Here is a 17,804-nt window from a genome sequence, read left to right as displayed (position 1 = left end):
CAGTTATGTAATGTGGGCTGCATCAAATCAGGCTAAGTCTTTCAACAGACACTCATTCATACTTGGCTCAGACACTATTTTCTATGCATCTTTAGATGTTCACTCTCCACTCAGAACTGTAAAGAGTGACGTGACGTGATCGATGAACATACTAATGACACTGCGCAACACACCTGCGCACAGCTTCGTCGGAGTTTCACTGTGGTTTCCATTTCGCGACCGCTCGGACCTTAATAAACGAATAGCCCTAGTAAAACAACGATCTTGTTGGATTCAGCTCGCCTTGCTCGTAAACGAGATCCAGAAAGCAGTATATACCACCGTCTACTGCTTCAGTGTTGCTTGTATACTGGAAGGCATTTGAGGGAAGTCCTCTTTGCTGCCTAAAAAAAAAAATTCAGAACAGCTTGTTGCTAGCAAATGGGACGCAGCATCCCACTCCTCTCGGCAATGACTTAGTATATAAAAGAAGCTTCGGGAGTAGCTTCGGGACTCTCCCAAGGGAATTGTTACTGGACCATTACTGTTCACAGTCTGGAAAGCTTGTAAGGATATTGCAAGATAGATTGTGCTGAGAAGTAATTGTTAAGAAAAAAATTTACTGCGTTGCACCGTTTCCAAGTTAATGAGCACTGAAGTTAGCCAATCAGGCCTCAGCGTGCGCAAAATCAAGCGACCTACCAGGGACTGCAATGTGTTGTTATTTTGCTTTCATACAATCTAACATGAGAGTAATTCAAAAACTGACCATGCGAGGGAGGTACGAATCGAACCGAGCCAAAAGCTGAGCAGTAACGTGATCTTATCATGAACACTATGTGATCAAAAGTATCCGGACACCCTAAAAAAATACGTTTTTCATATTAGGTGCATTGTGCTGCGACCTAATGCTAGGTACTCGACATCAGCACGCTAAGTAGTCATCACACATCATGAGAGAGCAGAATGGGGCGCTCTGGGGAACTCACGGATTTCGAAAGTAGTCAAGTGATTGTCAGTTGTGTCATACCTCTGTACGCGACATTTCCACACTCCTAAACATCCTCAGGTCCAACGGTTTCCGATGTGATACTGAAGCGGAAATGTGAAGGGATACGTACAACACAAAAGCGTACAGACCGACCTCGTCTGTTGACAAAGTGACCGTCGACAGTTGAAGAGGATGGTAATGTGTAATAGGCAGACATTTATCCAGACCATCATATAGGAATTCCAAACTGCATCACGATCCACTGCAAGTACTATGCCAGTTAGACGGGAAGTGAGCAAACTTGGATTTCACGGTCGAGCGGCTTCTCATAAACCACAAATCACGCCGGTGAACAAACAATGCCTCGCTTGGTTTAAGGAGCGTAAATATTGCACGACTGAACAGTGGAAAAACATTGTGTGGAGTGACGAATCACAGTATACAATGTGGTTGTTGTTTTGCGTGGCACTATCACAGTACAGGCCTACGTTGATGTTTTAAGCACCTTCTTGCTTCCCACTGTTGAAGAGCAATTCGGGGATGGCGATTGCATTTTTCACACTATCGAGAACCTATTCATAATGCACAGCATGTGACGGAGTGGTTACACGACATGTAATTGACTGACCGGCATAGAGTCCTGACCTGAATCCTATAGAACACCTCTGGTATGTTTTGGAACGCCGACTTCGTGCCTGGCCTCACCGACCAACATCCATAACTCTCCTCAGTGCAGCACTCCGTGAATAATGGGCTGCCATTCCCCAAGAAACCTTCCAGCACCTGATTGAATGTATGCCTGCGAGAGTGGAAGCTGTCGTGAAGTCTAAGGGTGGGCTAACACCATACTGAAGGCTGCAGCGTTACCCATGGAGGGCGCCAGACCTCTCGCACACTTACTAGAGCGTACGAACTTCCACTCACTATTCTGATTCTTATAGACAGGGTGTTTAAGGCACGATTAGGACTTCAGTATATATGTAAACACAGAGACGCGCTTTCAACCGTTTTCGAGAAAACCGGGTTTGAGAAATTGTGTATGTTGTATGGTCGCTAGTATTCAAGGACTCCGAAGTCCAGCGTGTAAGCGCTTAGTTCCGTAAGCGAGAGATCACTGGACCCAATTTCGCTGCTGGTACTTCTATTTTCTCCATTCCAACGTAATTCTAACAACAGAATTAGTATTACTGCAGAAATTAACATTTAATGATTCAGTTATAATTTTCAACATGGGGACGGGCATCGTCATGAAGATGATACCGGCAGTTGTGGCGTTTATCACGAAAGTTATGACGCAACTTAAATCAGAGTTTTAATGTAGGCTGCAACATTCCAAGTGATCTCATGTTCAGCTAAGTCCCCCAATAACACACCATGCATATCCCAGAACTCTGCCACAAGCACTTGCCCATCAGATTCAGTCACTTCGAATTATTTTCGTTCGGGGTAACCAGCATGTTTCCACTTCACAGAGGCCTGCTTGGCTTCAGCACCAGTGACAATTTCTTTCAGAAAGTAGTGCCCTTCTGCCACATAACGCGTTAAGTGGCCCAAACTTGTCATAATTCGCTGGCACTTGTGGTTATCTGTCAGGTTCTAGGCACTTTGTGTGCACTAACTTTATGAAATTTCAAAGAGTAATGAACGATATCGCACACTGCACCATAGGAAATGTTGAACTGCTGCGATAAGGTTCGCAGTTACACAAGCCGGTCGTTCAAAATTGCTGCTTCAACGGCTCCGACATTCTGCGAGGTTGCAGCTGTTACCGGCAGCCCGACGCATAGCGAATCACTAAGGTTCACAGGGCCGCCTTGGGAGAGTGCACATCGCCTGGAGACATCGCTACGGTCCATATAGTGCTCCCCAAACACGCCACGCCCATACCTGTGAATTTAACTCTGTTTATGCCATTTGGCCCACAAATAGAGCTACACTTCGCTGCTCTTCACAAGCTGACGACGGTTACATGCCCGCCCGCTATGTGTGTTTCGTAGTTGAAACTAGAGCTGCACATGAAAAAAAAGTAACTTCGGTAACGCGAACTTCAGACCATATCGACATGAAATTTCAACAATCCAGCTGCAATATCAGGGAAGAAAAACAATTATTGTGCGTTAACTTTCCGATCCTCCTCCTCCTCGTATAATGTGTAAAATACGTATCAGGATGACAGGGATTGTAAAAACTTAGACAACAATTACTGCCGGCCGCGGTGGTCTAGCGTTTCTAGGCGCTCAGTCCGGAACCGCGCGACTGCTACGGTCGCTGGTTCGAATCCTGCCTCGGGCATGGATGTGTGTGATGTCCTTAGGTTAGTTAGGTTTAGGTAGTTCTAAGTTCTAGGGGATTGATGACCAGAGATGTTAAGTCTCATAGTGCTCAGAGCCATTTGAACCACAACAATTACTGAGACATATTGCTCATGTAATGAAAGCCGAACACCGTCTTGTCACTATGAATGAAATCGGTGAGGGACGTACTGCTTTGCGGATTTAGTCGAAAACGTATATTGTCGAACCCTAATTAATTCTCTGTGCTGCTGCACAACCAAAATTAGTTTAAGAATGGATCGCTAGCCTCGTATTGACCCACGAGACAGGGTTAAACTTCTCAGTGTTACAAACCAGCTACTTAAAAGGCCTCTAGGAATCCAACTGCGGAACATTTCCAAGATCCGACCAGTGGAATGGAATATGAACACCGCATACAGTTCCTATGCTACCTCCAACTGGCTCCTGACTACTTACACCGATAATCTCTACTTAGCCCAACACCACACTTCAGCGACAATAAGAGAAAAATCCACGCAAAAATATCACTTTCAAATTTCCTTGGAAATAGATGTAGTTTATTGGATTCTGCCATTCTTGCCAAGACAGTTTTGTTCAATAAAGCACCACCATCTAGTTATTTATTGGCTTCGCGGTCTGATGTAAAAATCTTACCACTCCACGCTGGCTCATGGGAACGCACTTTCGAATGCTTTCAGACTTTTCGTCGGAAAACATTACATCCGCCCCAGTGGACACATGACTTCTGCACAGTACGGGGTTGCATGTCGACTACTTCTGATTTCGTAAGCTCCAAAAAACATCCACGAAATTATTTAACAGTCAGGCTTCTCGGCCACTCGGTAGCCGGGTGCAGGTAGTTTCAGTGGCCCTTCGCCAGTCGCACTAACCACTCCACTGCAAAAACTGCCCATCACCAGGTCTTTTGAAGCGTTTATTTTCCGGCAGGTGTTTGAAACCACCTGCCCGTCCTGGGGAAGCCACAAGCCCTTGAGCCAGCCTCGTAGGTCTCCTCAACAACCCATTTAGCGGGATTAGGGAAAGACCGGCCCATCACCCCCCGGACAGAGACCTTGACGCAGACGAGGGCCACAGGAAGAGCACACAGACGCGACCAAGAATTCACGTTACAATTATTTACATTTATGTCGCGTTAAATATCAAGACCGTAATATACATTATTTGACAATACAAGGATTGTCAGACCAATTATTATATACTTTGTTAGGATGCGTAATGGAAGTATCATGTGTGTTAGGTCTTTTTCTGCTTTAGGATCAAAGGTAATTTCATAATGAGAATGTATGTAAAATACATCTTTGGCGGTTTAGTCTCCCATAGAATTACTGGTAACCTGATACGTGATAAAAACTTTACTAATCAACACAGGTTAAGATCCCTGTATGTTCAAATAATGAATATGTAACACAACATGAAATGTAACTAATTTCAATAAGACAATAAAATGGTATGCAATCATGCGTGTACGCAAAAATTTTTCAAAGGGAGGGGTGGACAATATTCAAAACTCAATTTTTTCAACTAATTCTCTAGTCGGAGAACGTTTCGTACCCAAAGAACTAAATTTGACAAGAAGCATATAACACTTACTGTATCTCAAAAGATTGATAGTTAATAAATAGTAATTCTGAAGTAGATTACTTTGGTATCTGAACGGTAAGCATATTTCGATAGTATATGAAAGGTACTTCTATTTAGGTTATTAGCATAAATATAAATGCCAGTTTTTTGACTCAACGATCTGAATTACATCCTTCTACAATTAAATCTCAATGAATTGTGAAGTAAAATTTAAAAAAAAAATTATGTATTCACATTCCCCTAATGTTAGGCGGAAACTGAAATAATAAAATCAGAAAGAGGAAAAAATCAGAATACGTGACACAACCCTGTTGGATATCAACAAAAATATCGCATTAATACCCCTAGAAGCAGATAAACAGAGAATAAACCTTAACAATACTTATTTTACCTTGATCCCGTCTATAACAGTTTGTTTGCTTATGAAATATCACATCTGTTCACTGTAACGGATTTATTGCATTATTCATGATTTATATTTTTTAGCGTTGACTGACATAAAAGAAGTTGAACAAAATATGTTATGAAAGCAACATTTATTTGAGTTGGTTAGGTCAAACATACCCAGTGGTAAATGCACCACTACAGCAAACTGGTAACCTAACCTAACCATCCTGAAACTGGTATGTAGAATAAGCTTTTAGCCTCCTAGGAATGCACCAATATAATCCTCGCCTGGTAGTCTGTTACACTGTTATGCAGCACAGCAACTGAATGCATTATCTCTAACTCTGAAAGCGTGTGTCGTTGTTGCACTCGCTGACCTTATTAAGATCCCAGCCCTAGAGAAAAAAAATTTTGATCTTAACATTTCATACTTTTCTCCATTTCTTCTAGCACAGGAAACAGTTTTTTTCTTCTTTCGACTAACGTGTTTGGGGCTGTAACTTAAGTATAGATTTTCACACCTACGTAAGAGTATGGTTGTGTTCTTCCGATTGCACTACCATACGTAGTTCTGCTCTGTTAAAGTGAATACAGACTCAGCAACGCAACTTGGGTTTTCCTTGTCCAGAGACAGTTGTGATACCATTGTGCATTATGAGAATCGGTGATGGATGACGCAGGTATGAGGTAGTGGGAACTGGCGACGGGATCCGTGCGAGTGGATGTTGAAGAGACCCTTCCTGAGCACGGTAATGGCTGAACGTTGAAAACACAGAAAAAAAAGTTGAAGATGTTATATCGGCACTGTTCTGTAAAGGTCAACCATCCTGACTGCAGAGAAGCGTTGAAACGGAATAATCGGCAAGGAATACGTATAATTTCCCTTGCTAATAAAACCCTAAATATGTAGCGATTGCTGAAGCAGCAGTGTTAAAGTTGCCGTTCAGTAGAGTCGCAGACAGTGATTGTTAGAAATTCGAGGGAAAACTGTAATGAAGAAAAGCCTGTACTCAGGTGCCAGCAAGGGGCAGCTGCTCCCTCTTGCGGACGCCTAAGTATATACCTATCAGCGGTAGCCTCTGTATGACTTTTATGTTGTAATCTGTAACGTTGTAATAATGAACTAATGCTGAAATGGATATGTTAATGGCAGAATTACTTGATAGTGACTGCAAATGGCGAAAGCGCTCTCAGACAGTTCTCCACGACTATTACTCTTAATAGTGAGAAAATCATTGGCCATGTGCGTCCTACTGCGACTAGAGCCATTGGCCCGCCTGTAGCCTTTCATTTTCAGATTTTCTTTCCTTTTGCTCCTATCTTTCGGTGGGAGTCAATATTTTCTGCACGCACTTACTGCTGCTCTGATCAGCACACGAAAGCCCGTGCATGCGCCGTGTACAATACGTGCCCCGCCTCGGCGGCGTGGAGGCGATGCAGCCAATCGCCAACTGGCTGCAGGCGACGGAGTCTTTGTCGGCGTGCCAAGGCCGAGCAGCGCTCAGCCGCAATAGCAGTAGAAAGTGGCGCTGGTTTCTCCTCGTAGCAAGCTGCAACCACTCTCTTTCCCGATCCCGCCTCCGCTTACGAAGTAAAATTAACCTCCAGGGCTGACACCTACAGATCGAAGGGGAATAGAACAAACGAGCTTACATTAACCGGCAAAGAAAACTGAGATACTTCCGAGAACTTTCCTACCGGACGCATTTAGTCAGCATATCGCCCTCTGGACCGTTTCGGGAGAAGTTTAGGATTTAACATCTCGTGAACGACGAGTTAACAAGAGACGCAGCTCAAGATCGAATTACAAAAGGATAAGGCAAGCAGGCGGCTTTTCACTCTTGGGAAAAAGCATTACGACATTCGTTCTTCACGTTAAACGATTCAGAGAATCCAGAGAAAACTTATTTCCTTGTGGTAGGACGAGGTCCTAAGCTTCTCTCCTCTCGAAAGAGGATGCATTTCCTTGCCGGAACTTACAGCTGCAGTTACTGTTTCTCGAGGTAATTCATCAGTTTCCTTCGTGAGACTGACGGGACCATTTTCCAGCACTATCGTCAGTGAAAAAGCTTTAGCAGTGCCACGAGACTGGACGCCCATTGCATATAGCTAACCGCTCATTAGACAGGAGACTGAACACTTACTTCACAGTACTCCGCCCGTCCAAAATGGGCCATGATTGATTTCATTCCTGGTGCATAGATGACGCCAGCGCAGTAACTATGGAGGCAACTTGAACTAACACCTGTAAAGAACAGGTGCGTATTCGACCAGTTAGTTGTGAGCAGGCAGTTTTAAGCAGCGGAGATGCGACCGTTGTGTGTCACTCTCGCCGTGTCACAAATCGCGGTGCAGCAACGAACTGAACTCTAAATCGGGTGTTCAAGACATTCTGCAGAATATTTTGAAGAAGATTAAAGTGTGCACAAAGGCTGTTCCGCATAGCTTGACTACCAAACCAAATAACGCATGCCGCGACTTGGTTAAATGCAAAACGAGGAAAATTTTTTCCCCCACTCTTCCCTACAGCGGGTCTGGTGCCTTAACCACTGCCTCGCCTTGTTCGTTGCAGTTGTATCTAATTGAGACATAATTCTTTCGATAGCTGTGACGTTCATCATTTTAAATAAATAGATCTACCTAAATTTGTCTCCTACATTTCAATTACCAAAGTTTGAAAGTGAAGTTATCTATTAGTCCGTCCTACTGCAAAGGAGGAAGTAACGCCTAATAAGTGCTGCCTTGTACATCATCTCCCCCCCCCCCCCCATTGTCTTCTTCAGCTTATCAACAAACTACAACATTTAGATATCCACTGATACCTAATGCCGCCCTATACTTTTCCAAACATTAAGCCCTTCAACGATAGGATTCCGTATTGGTATCTATTTACTTTACAGTAATCTATTTTGCTACTATTAGGTCGTCGTCTGTTCTCTCTTCTACTACTGTGTGTTCTCCGATACATTTGTGTCTCTCTCTCTCTCTCTCTCTCTCTCTCTCTCTCTCTATCTATCTATCTATCTATCTATCTATCTATCTATCTATCTCTCTATCTCTCTCTCTCTCTCTCTCTCTCTCTCTATCTCTCTCTTTAATTATTCCGGAAGATCTCAGCTGAGTATGTCTTTACAAGCTTCATTTTCTAAGGTGCGGGAACTATTTGCGTAATTCAATACGGTATCCTTCCCTGTTCTTAAACAACTTCTCATAATCTACATTTCCGATTTATTGCCTGATGAGTGTTTCTTGCTCTGTATCTACTTCAGTTGGTTAGCTGCATGGTAGAGCGTGCCAGTTATTACAGTTTCTCCTGTTCCATTCACGTATGGAGCGCGTGATGAATGATTATTTGAATGCCCCTGTGTGTGTGCAGTAATTATTGTACTCTTATTCTGACGGTCCTTATGTCAGCGGTACGTAGTGAGTTGTCGAATAGTCTTAGAGTAATCATTTAAAGCCGGTTCTTGCAACTCTTAACAGGCTTTCTCGGGATAGTGCACGTCTGTCTTCAAGAGTATGCCAGTTCAGTTCCTTCACTATCTATGTGAGACACTCCCACGGATTAAACAAATCTGTCCCCATTCGTGCTGCCCTTCTCTGCTCACGTTCAATATCTCCCGTTAGTCCTATCTGGTACGGATCTACACTTGCAACAGTATTATAGAACTGGTCGCACGAGTCATTTGTAAGCAGTCTACTTTATAGACTGATTGCTCCTCCCCGATATTCTGCCAATAAACCCGAAGTCTACCACCTGCTGACCCTTTGTGATCATTCCATTTCATATCCCTACGAAGTATTACTGCGCATGTGTAAGTCATCCGATTCACTCTTTATACCTATTAACAAATACATTTGCAAACATACTTGGCTTTAATATCTTTTCTCTGGGACACCTCGTACCAGAATTAAATTAAAACTTTTCCCGTCCCCAGGTTGTGATCAGACTTTTGGGAACTTTCTTATGTTACGATGATCACTCGCAATTTAGAAAGTGGCTTTGGATCGTCCACTCTTTCATTGCTCTTTGTTTTACATTTATAACGAACGTTCATATTACTGAGTAAATAGAAAGCCTTTCTATAACAGCGAATCTGACTTTCGGAAAACATCAGAAGCGAACATTAGCTGCCGCAGTCCATCTGGTGTACCTGTAACCGATAAGGTATTGGAAATATGTTTGTTTTCTATAATTTGGACACCGTCTTCTTGTGAGAGGATAGCACTGGCGCTCTTGTCGAGGTGACTAAATTTGAGACTTTTGCTGAGGAAAAATTAAATGTCTGCTTCCCGGAGACTGCATGTGAAGCAAGTACTGAAAGAAATCGGAGCTGTTAGTAGCTGCACGCTGCTTCTGTAGTTACAGACACTCGGGTGACTCTTCTAAACGTTCCTCACGCCATCACCAGTCGCCTGCTGTGACTGATGACTCTGCTGCGCTCAGGTAATTACGCACTCCAATAATGTTAATGTCATTGGGCGGGAACAGTCATACAAGCATTGCCACTTCAACCATTTGTCTTACAATCGAGGGAAAGTTCCCGAAAGACTAGTCACACAACATGGGGACGGGATCAGTTCTACTTTAATTCTGGGACGATGTGTCCCAGAGAAACAAATATTAAAGCCATGTGTATATGCAAGTGTATTTGTTTATTCGCATACAGAGTGAATCTGATGACTTCCGCATGTGATGTGTGAATATCTGTCGCTGCGCATCGCGATCTGCAGCTGTAGAACAAGTTTTTTTTTCTCAGACTTAAGGAAAAAAATTAGAAAACTGTCGTTTTCGATAGCGAGAATGTTCCATGTACTGGTAACACACAATAGCAACTACAGAACTCGTTGACTGCCAGAGTTATCGATTTCGAGAGCACAGACGAGCGTCAAAACAGACTGCTAAAGTTACTTTCACTTACAAGTGACATGTAGTACTTCGCTGACCATTCGCCAAGGAGTTACTAAAAGGTAAAATAAAACTAGCGTTGTCCATCATAACAGACTTTGGCAATTCCTTTCTTTTTGGTTAAGGTACCGGTATATTCCGAGGCAGTACTAGTTCACTGTCCGCCCCCGGTAGCGGAGCCGCCAGCGCTACAGAATGTCAATCCTAAGGGCCCAGGTTCGATTCCCGGCTGGGTCGGAGGTTTCCCCGCTCTCCCCGCTCAAAGACTGGGTGTTGTGTTGTCCCAATCATAATCATTGCATCCCCATCGACGAGCAAGTCGCCGGAGTGGCGTCAAATCTAAAGACTTGCACCCGGCGAACGGTCTACCCGACGGGAGGCCCTAGTCACACGACATTTACATTTACTAGTTTACTGGCACGATTTGATTTCCTAGGACATTAAGAGTCATTGCGGTAAGCCTCTTTACGATTCCATATCTGAATTTTTCACCATAGGTTGGTTGATTTGGGGGAGAGGACAAAACAGCGAGATCATCGGTCCCATCGGATTAGGGAAGGAAATCGGCCGTGCCCTTTCAAAGGATCCATCCCGGCATTAACCTGAAGCGATTTAGAGAAATCACGGAAACCCTAAATCAGGATGGCCGGACGCGGGTTTGAATTGTCATCCTCCTGAATGCGGGGCCAATGTGCTAACCACTGCGTCACTTCACTCGGTTTTCTCGTGATAAAATACACTAAAATCAAGGGAGAGGTCCTTCACAGCAACACAGAGGCAACTAATACTTTCTGTGAAACGTTAGACTGAGCACTTTTTTTCACCGTTGTCTGTTCTGCAAAGTCTTAGTTCGAGTTAATTTAAGTACAGATCACGACATATAGCCATCATCGATTAAGAAAAATGTTATTTCGCAAAAGCCTTGTCAAAATTTACGTCGCTTTCGTTTATACTACTTCCAGAAAATCAAAGTCTTAATATCTTTCCTATTACTTTTGTACCTGCAGGATAGGATAGCACCCTTTCTAACCCGTTGCAGAGAAAGAAAACAGTGGAAAACTGGCGTCTAAAATGGTTCAGCGGTGCACCGTTGTATGCAGATGAAGCGCCTGTGGGAGGTGAAAGCGGCCGAGTTCCACGCATTGTCCTGCGGCGATTGCCATTCGTGGGCTTCAGGCCGATAAAACGCCATATCCTACAACAACCACTTGCGCAGTCCGCCCGTTGAACAGCAGCGTGCAGTCATTCCGACAAACATGTCTGAAGGCAGAGGTCGCTGTGGCGCACGGCCTTCCGACGAAGCGGTGGTAGACGCATGCTCAAGTTAACGACACACGCGATGAACTGTCCGCGGGCAGCGAACAGTCAAGTGCACGCAGTACGGCAAAAGCACCTGGATGCCACGAGGGAATCATAGGAAAAAAGTTCGAAAGGCGACCAGTTTCTTAATTGCAACTGAACGGAATCCGATACGTACAGAATTTTTCAGTGGGATATTACAGAAAGAACTTTTAATAGAGTCGTGTCTGACACGATAGCGACAAACATGAGGCTGCTCTTAAGAGTTTCCCGACTGATGTATCGTCTCTTGATTATCGCACTGAAATTCCGTTACATTTATAGCCATTTTCTGATCATCGTATTCTGGCTTGCTTTATTTCCTCGAGTAATATAGTCTTATTAAAATGGTTCAAATGGCCCTGAGCATTATGGGACTTAACATCTCAGGTCATCAGTCCCCTAGAACTTAGAACTACTTAAACCTAACTAACCTAAGGATATAACACACATCCATGCCCGAGGCAGGATTCGAACCTGCGACCGTAGCGGTCGCGCGGTTCTAGACTGAAGTGCCAAGAAACGCGTCACCAGCGGCCGGCTATAGTCTTATTACAGTACCTATTTCTTTCATAATATTTCAACGTCAGAATTTAATCTCCGTGTGATTTAAGGAATCTGTCAACGTGAATGACGTTAACTTAGTTGTTTCCACTGCTGCACCTCGAAAGCAATTACGTAATTTTATCCAATATCTGTAAGTTATATCCGTAAACCTAACAGAAAAACCGTTGGGAAATAATTCTTGAAATTTTAATTGTCCGTTCTTTCAAGCGGCGTTAATGTAAACACAGAATGTAAACAATATGTGTGTATGACGTATAAACCCGACACTAAATACGACATGAACAGACGCTTGCTCTGGTATAATGGGCAGAGTTTGTATCACTTTCCAAAGTTAGGAGTTAACTGAATATTGCTGTTCTGGACGCACACGACGCGTTCAGAAGAGCTTGTTTAGTCCACGATCATTTGACTTCACATTCTGAAGATCTAGAAATGTGTCACATACTCGACAATCGTAGGAAATAGTGGGCTACTTTTGAACACCAAAACCATTCCTACGTTTTGTTGGAAGATAGAAAGGAAGAAAGAAGGAGAAAGGAACAGAAAAAAAGAAAGAAATGTTGCAATTTACCCTGAGTTTAGGTCATCGACAACGCAGCACCAATCCACTTACCCAAGGCTTCATCCGATCCGTAAGTTATTTACGGAAACGACGGAGAACGTAAATCAGGATTCACGAGTGGGGATTTGAAGGGCGCTTTTACAGAATAAGACAAAGCAGACGTAAGAGTGAGCTGAGTGGACCTGTGATTGAGATATGACAGTATTTACATACAACCTAACTACTGCTTTTCGTGGGATGCCTACTCTGTTACCATCAGTGAAACGTTTATTGACGGTACCTACGTCACAAGCGTACGAGGTGAAGAAATGTATTCCTATTTGTAATTTTTTATACATTTTGCCCCTGTTTCCTTAAACAGCAACAGGACAGTAATGGAGTTATCGCTTACACAAAGCAAGCATTTGCATGTCGGCAATTAACGCCTCACCTCTTCTGTATTTGGAAAAAAAATTATGGCAGTATCGCACACTAATTCTCCACCCCAGTATTTCGCGCAGAAAGAGTTCCAGAAATTGGTGGCGATCGGTGTGTGGGCGTAGGGCACTTGTGCTCGTTGAATAGACAGAGTATGTGCCACTGTTGAGTTAATGATTTTCATTACTTTCTTCCTTTCGTTCCTGTCTATACATTGTCTTTACAACACATCACATTCAAAACGAATTCGTTACAGTCATCGATAGTATACATTTGAGACACTAAACAAACTGTTATAATAAAGCTACGATGAACGCTTTACGTAAGAACGTTCTAACATGCTAAGTTACGGAAATGATTGCAGCCTGTCATGTAGGTGAGGTCATTAAAGACTGAACACATGTTCGACTAGACATGTTTAAACACTCGTCTCTGTCACTACAGCCAACAAATTCGTAGCGAAAGACTTTAGTAACTGTACTGATATTTTATTTTTTCATTTATCTTATTTTTCGGTCTCAGCCGCACTTTAGTATAAAAAAAAAGTGCATCTGGAACAGAAAAATTAACGATAGGATACGGTATTTGCGATTACCACGTATGACAGTGCATGTTCTTCAACGTGCTACTTCCCTGCCCACTAGGTTGGTAAGGAGTCCTTGTGGTAAGGCGTTCCATTCCTTCACCAGCGTAGTTCACAACTTCTCGGATGGTCATTGGTGGGCGTGAACTCTCCTCACCGCCGCAAACGTGCTCGCCGGGGTTTACGTCTGGAGAACGGGTAGGCCAGTGCATTCGCCTAATATCCTCTTGCTCCAAGAGCTGCTCCACTTCAGCTGTTCGATGCGGTCACGCAGTGACATCCATAACCGTACCGTCATTAATGATAAGGAAGTCGCCCCAAACACACTGTCGTATTGCATTTCCGCTAGCTGAGATGGCTGCACGGGCACGAATGGAAAGCCAATAGACTGAAAATTAAAAAATATTTGGGGGTCAGTAGCCCAATTAACATTACGCCTCCAACACCGTAACACCTGGACCACCGAAACAGTCGCGACTGACAATTCTCGATGTACCATTATATGGCACATAATGCACCCATGAACATTGTCAAAAATGATCCTTTTAGTGGTACAGGTATTATAGCTTGCCAAGCACAGCGTTGCCTGGACGTACTGACCTCCAAATCTTTGACACACTACACTCTCAGGCCAATGTTATTTGTGACACTGTACTACTCCTCCATGTGCGTCGTACCAGCTGTGCTCAGTTGTCAACCGCCCTGGACGCCAGTACGGGAGCATGTTCCGGTGCATGCACTGCTGTCGATGGTGATCACACACCATATGAAGAACAATATCCCGCCTTCTGAAACGTCAAGGGGACAATCATATTCGCAGTGACACCAGAGTACTTATTGTATTTGAATAACATTGTTACCTTTAGTACTACAATGTAGTAATTCATTCTACGTGTAGTTTCAAGTTTCATCCTTAAATTTTACAGCAGTGTATGTACGAGGGTAATTCAATTATTAGCCGCAATTTAGTTATATTTTGGTTTATTTTGGTAATACTGTCGTTTTACGTTCATGACGCATGCTTTAATTTTTGTTATATCTTAGCAATTTTCAAGCTGCTAGGTTAGTTTCGTTATCGCTCCCGTGCTGTTAATCATGGCAGCTCCGCTGTTTATCTGCACCAAAGAAGAGCAACTTTCAGTGATCCGTTTTCTGTGGTCGGAAGGCGTATCAGGGGCCGAAATTCATCTAAGACTCTCGGTACAGTACGGGAACAGTGTTTTTCCATAAGGGATGGTCCACGAATGGATTGAAAAATTCCGAAACGGTCGCACGAGTGTTACGCGTGATGAAGGAGCAGGACGACCGTTTACCGCCACAAATGAAGAAACCATTGAGCGTTCACGTGAAATGATTCTCTTAGACAGACGATCAGCTATTGACGAAGTGGCACATCGTCTGCAAATTGCTCACGGTTCTGCCTGCGAAACCATCCACAACAGACTTTGGTTTCATGAAGTTTGTGCAAGATGTGTCCCAAAACAACTCACGCAGTTGCATAAACAAACGTACTTGGACATCTGCAAAAAAGCATTTGGATCGCTATGGTAACGAAGGGGACAACTTCTTAGACAGGATCATTACTGGTGACGAAACATGGATCCATCATTAAGAGCCGGAGAAACGGCAGAGTATGGAATGGAAATTCGCCCTGCAAGAAAAAGTTAAAAACCCAACCGTCCGCAGGAAAAGTCATGCTTACGGTATTTTGGGACGCAAAAGGTTCAGTACTGGAACATTATGGGGAAAGGGAAACAACAACAAACAGTGTTACGTTACAGTGATATGCTTACTGCCAGGTTAAAGCCTGCAATTCGAAGCAAACGCCGAGGATTTCTGTCAAAAGGTGTTGTGTTGTTGCACGAGAATGCCCGTCCGCATACTGCTGCCCACACTGCTGAAACGCTCTAGAAACTTAAATTTGATAGTCCCGATCTTTCCCCTTCTGGCAAGTGTGTTTGGTCCACTCAAAAAGATATTAACGGGCCGTCGATTTGCCTCAGACGAAACAGTGAAAGAAGCGGTGCATTCCAGGCTCGCAACTCAGCCGAGAACCTTTTATGAGGGCTTCAGGAAGCTTGTACAACGATGGACCAAGTGCGTTGAAACTCCAGCAGACTATGTCGAAAAATGATGTTCCTGTAAGTTTCCTATTTGATTACAATAAAATTTTATAACTACTGTGCGGAAAATAATTGACTTACCCTCGCACGTATTACGGAATGTGATAAAGGACATCTTGATGTGCGCCATGAGCTGCATTGCAGAAACGTTTATTTCTTAATTTTATTATCTGTGCATATGCAGATTACCAATCTTATAATAATACATCCTCAGAGAAATAGATAACTAAAAGTAGAGAGAGTTGAAGAAAGCTTCTCCGACTGCTCCGGCTGTATGGAATGTTTTATGCACTGGCGAGACGGTCTGGGGCAGGCAGCGGAGAAGGTGGGCGTTGCAGGTAGCGAGGAGGCGATATCGACACGTGTGGGCCACGCCTGACCCCAGCGCAGTTCCTGGAAGCGCCGGCCGGGCGCAGCGCTGCAGCCCGGTTGCCCGGGCAACCAGACGATGTCCACAAACCCGGCCGCTCCCGGCTCGATAGTCACTACCGCCGTGCCTTCTGCACTTACCTCTCACAGCTCAGCGCACTTATTTCCAGTCATTGGATCCCACGTCCCGCAACCGTTTCCAAGGGGCATCTTGTCCTAAGGGGGTTTTCATAGATCGATGGTGACAAGTTAGATCACAAATTTATCAGCTTTCACGTGAACGAAAGGGCTTGCACAAGTAACTGCATACAGGGTACCACATGCCTAAGGCGACTAAGTATACCGCCGGGTATTAAACTGCATCACCGTGGAGCCAACATGCTCCAAATATCAAGTAGACTTTTAGTGTACAACCTGCCTAGATATGAAGATAATTAGCATTTCAGTGTAGCTGCACAGAGTAGGTTGGAGCAACGCCACTATCTTCCTCTACATAAGGAAAGGAGAGGCGCCGGGTTCCTCGTTCGGAAATCGCATTTGAATTTTTTTTTTCTTCCAGAAAGTCGTGTTCGGCTCGTGTAAAGAGGAGGAACTTCTGCCTGCAGTGCTGAAATTCGACTGGCAGAATTGTTGCCTATGAAGACGACGGTTCATCGTTCAACGACACTGATGCTCGCGTTGAACGGGATCCTATTAAAGTCTTGAGAATATGGAATTGATGGTTGGCGGCCACACAAAGTTATTCAGAATATCAACGATTCCACGCGAATAGAGCACGAGAGGACATCGTTGACTCGGCTGTGCAGGATCTTATAACCACATCGGTTCCGAGTCACGAAATAAAACAGTTTGATGACCATTCTTCCGGGTTATATGGCCGTGGTCCTTGGAATTCTTCAATTCCTAACGTTTCATCCAATACTACGTTGGACATCCTCAGAGGTATGCTGGTCCTGCTGAATCCTGCCGACTGACGAGTTGGGCGTCGGAGAGCGGCCTAAATACCGAGGAAAGTGGGCGTGGTCTAGCTTGCACATAGTAGCAGAGAGAAAACTAGTCAAAGATAAAACGTAACTCGATAATAGTCAGTCATAGATAAAAATCACTTATCGATTCTGTGACGCCACTGTCCATATCTCGCTTAATTTCAAGGCCTCTTCTTATCTATTAAAATTATCTTCATGTTTATAAATTTCAATAGCCGCCTTACACAGTCGTGGATAATAGTTCGTGGGAGCACTTAAACTGTAGTTTCAGAACACTTAACTACATGGTCACCTGACTGATGTGACGGACTGTTATCGATAGTTGCTACTATGTGCAAGCTAGACCACGCCCACTTTCCTCGGTATTTAGGCCGCTCTCCGACGCCCAACTCGTCAGTCGGCAGGACCAGCCATACCTCTGAGGATGTTCAACGTAGTATTGGACGAAACGTTAGGAATAGAAGAATTCCATGGACCACGGCCATATAACCCGGAAGAATTATCAACAACAGTACCATCCGGCCGTGAAAGCCTTCATTTGTATGATGAAATAGTTTCAAGCAGGACTAGTGTCCACAAGGATCGTGTGAGGATATATGTAGTACCAGGAAATGTCACTACGATGGCCACTAATGTGGCTTTCTGTGACGCGGTAGTAAAGAGGTACACTGACAATGGTAAATCCAGCAACAGCACT

At 43.9% G+C, this 17,804-nt stretch overlaps 1 protein-coding gene across 1 annotated transcript in view; it reads right to left on the bottom strand.

The window, feature by feature from the left end:
• Window positions 1-17,804, bottom strand: part of LOC126325726 (fibronectin type-III domain-containing protein 3A) — a 302,806-nt gene that overhangs the window by 104,759 nt on the left and 180,243 nt on the right.

This window comes from Schistocerca gregaria, chromosome 2 (assembly GCF_023897955.1).
Source record: "Schistocerca gregaria isolate iqSchGreg1 chromosome 2, iqSchGreg1.2, whole genome shotgun sequence".
Classification (NCBI taxonomy): Eukaryota; Metazoa; Arthropoda; class Insecta; order Orthoptera; family Acrididae; genus Schistocerca; species Schistocerca gregaria.
Note: the sequence above shows the minus strand (reverse complement) of the source record. Positions and strands in the feature narration are given on the sequence as shown.